The sequence below is a fragment of the Apostichopus japonicus genome, chromosome 5 (genome assembly GCF_037975245.1).
Source record: "Apostichopus japonicus isolate 1M-3 chromosome 5, ASM3797524v1, whole genome shotgun sequence".
In the NCBI taxonomy this organism is placed as follows: Eukaryota; Metazoa; Echinodermata; class Holothuroidea; order Aspidochirotida; family Stichopodidae; genus Apostichopus; species Apostichopus japonicus.
This window is the reverse complement of record NC_092565.1, coordinates 616,706-619,655: the sequence shown is the minus strand read 5'-3', so window position 1 is coordinate 619,655 and position 2,950 is coordinate 616,706. Positions and strand designations below refer to the sequence as shown.

The 2,950-nt window shown below is 54.3% G+C and overlaps 1 pseudogene; it reads left to right on the top strand.

The window, feature by feature from the left end:
• The first annotated feature begins 1,099 nt into the window (after nucleotides 1-1,099).
• On the top strand, nucleotides 1,100-2,950 carry LOC139968379 (small subunit ribosomal RNA; annotated as a pseudogene).

The window sequence follows — 2,950 nt, the reverse complement described above, 5'->3', positions numbered from 1 at the left end:
GCCTTCTCGGTAGGGTCAGCCGTCGTTTCATCGCGACCATGTGTTGCAACTCGGCGCTCGGTGCGGGGGTTTTCACCCACTCGCCCCGTGAGTAGAAGGTTCTTTCGTGCATATGTATATATACAATCCCAGATATTGAGCTTTTTCATCCGCAGAACCCCCGGTGGAGAAGAGAGAGAGTAGAGATGAGAGAGAAAGGAGAAGGGAGAAGGCCTCTCGCGTTGCGTGGTCGATGGCACGAGTGCCATGCGACCAGGCGAAAGGCAAACGGCAAGCCGACGGCGACGGCAGGCCGCCCGACTCACCCGCAGAGAATCTGGGTCTCGTTCGAGATTTCGAGATCTCTTAAGTGTAGCGGGTATTGGCTTAAGTGTGTGATCCAATGGTCAGAACGAGCGGGCAGAGTGAATCGGATTCTATATATGAGGGGGGTAGTAGAGTCGATCCAAGACTCGAGAAGGCTTTTAATGTCTGTCGTGTGTGTATACGTGTCATGGTTGGACTCCAGCGGGCCCTTTCGGTAGGGTCAGCCGTCGTTTCATCGCGACCATGTGTTGCAACTCGGCGCTCAGAGCGGGGGTTTTCACCCACTCGCCCCGTGAGCAGAGGTGTCCCTCCGTGCACACGTATATATCGACGTTCAGATATTGAGCCTTTTCATCCGCAGAACCCCCGGTGGAGAAAGAGCAGGACCTCGGTGTCGTCAGATATCGAGCTTTCTCCACGGGACCCGTTCGGGCATGCTGCCGTTGCTGCGACCATGTGTTGCACTCGGCGCTCGGTACGGGCTTTTTCATCCAAGCAACGAATGCACGCTCGAGGCGTGCGATTGCTCTCCCCTGTTCCAGTGGACGAGCCGTCGCCCTCCCGCGTCGCTTCGAACCGGTCCCGTCTCCGAGGCGGGACCACTGCGACTCCTCTCGAGACGACCCAGTCGACTCGGGTAGAGATACACACCTCGAGAATCCCTTCGGGCGGTTCTTCGATCACTGTACCGTAATAGCACGGCATCGACAATTGAGAATTCAGAGAGAGAGAGAGGGGAGTGCGAGAGCGACTCCCGGACGGCGAACGGGCCCAGCCCGGTTCTGTCGACCGTTACCTGGTTGATCCTGCCAGTAGTCATATGCTTGTCTCAAAGATTAAGCCATGCACGTCTAAGTACAATCCTGAACATACAAGAGAAACTGCAGATGGCTCATTAGATCAGTTATGGTTTATTGGAGAAAGTCTTATACCATGGATAACTGTGGTAATTCTAGAGCTAATACATGCAACAAAGCGCCGACCCTTCGGGGGAAGCGTGCTCTTATTAGGAACAAGGCCAGCCCGGTCCTTTCGGGGTCCGGTCTCCGCTGGTGAACTCTAGATAATCATGCCGATCGCACGGTCTTGCACCGGCGACGCTCCCTTCAAAAGTCTGCTCTATCAACTTTCGATGGTAAGTTATGCGCTTATCATGGTTGTGACGGGTAACGGAGAATCAGGGTTCGATTCCGGAGAGGGAGCCTGAGAAACGGCTACCACATCCAAGGAAGGCAGCAGGCACGCAAATTACCCACTCCTGACACGGGGAGGTAGTGACAAAAAATAACGATACAGGCCTCTTCGGAGGCCCTGTGATCGGAATGAGTACACTTTAAATCCTTTAACGAGGATCTACTGGAGGGCAAGTCTGGTGCCAGCAGCCGCGGTAATTCCAGCTCCAGCAGCGTATATTAAATTTGCTGCAGTTAAAAAGCTCGTAGTCGGATTTCTGGCCGGGGCGGGCGGTCCGCCGTGAGGCGTGCACTGCCCGTTCCCCTTCTCCCCGTCAAACGGGAGTCGTGGGAGATTTTTCCCGGCCAGTGATTCGGTTGGTCGTGCGGTGCTCTTAACTGAGTGCCGTGCGAGACTGGAACGTTTACTTTGAGAAAATTGAAGTGTTCAAAGCAGGCCAAAGTGCCCGAACAGCTCAGCATGGAATAGTGGAAGAGGACCTCGGTTCTATTTCGTTGGTCTTGAGATCCTGAGGTAATGATCAAGAGGGACTGCCGGGGGCATTCGTATTGCGGCGTGAGAGGTGAAATTCTTGGATCGTCGCAAGACGCCCGACAGCGAAAGCATTTGCCAAGAATGTCTTCATTGATCAAGAACGAAAGTCGGAGGATCGAAGGCGATCAGATACCGCCCTAGTTCCGACCATAAACGATACCGACTCGTAATTCGCCGGCGTTCCTCCCATGACGCGGCGGGCAACTCTCCGGAAAACCAAAGTCTTTGGGTTCCGGGGGAAGTATGGTTGCAAAGCTGAAACTTAAAGGAATTGACGGAAGGGCACCACCAGGAGTGGAGCCTGCGGCTTAATTTGACTCAACACGGGGAAACCTACCCGGCCCGGACACAGTGAGGATTGACAGATTGAGAGCTCTTTCTTGATTTTGTGGATGGTGGTGCATGGCCGTTCTTAGTTGGTGGAGTGATTTGTCTGGTTAATTCCGATAACGAACGAGACTCTTGCTTGCTAAATAGTCCGGCCACCCGTCGTGGTGAGCCGCGAACTTCTTAGAGGGACAAATGGCTTTCAGCCATACGAGATGGAGCAATAACAGGTCTGTGATGCCCTTAGATGTCCGGGGCCGCACGCGCGCTACACTGGCGCAAGCAGCGGGTACATTTGCCCTCGGCCGAAAGGTCCGGGTAATCCGCTGAGACTTCTCCGTGCTGGGGACAGGGACTTGTAATTGTGTCCCTTGAACGAGGAATTCCAAGTAAACGCGAGTCATCAGCTCGCATTGATTACGTCCCTGCCCTTTGTACACACCGCCCGTCGCTACTACCGATCGAATGACTTAGTGAGGCCATCGGATCGACCGTCTGGCACCCCCGGCTTCGGCCGGTTGTCGAGGCGCGACGAGAAGACGGTCAAACTTGATCATTTAGAGGAAGTAAAAGTCGTAACAAGGTTTCC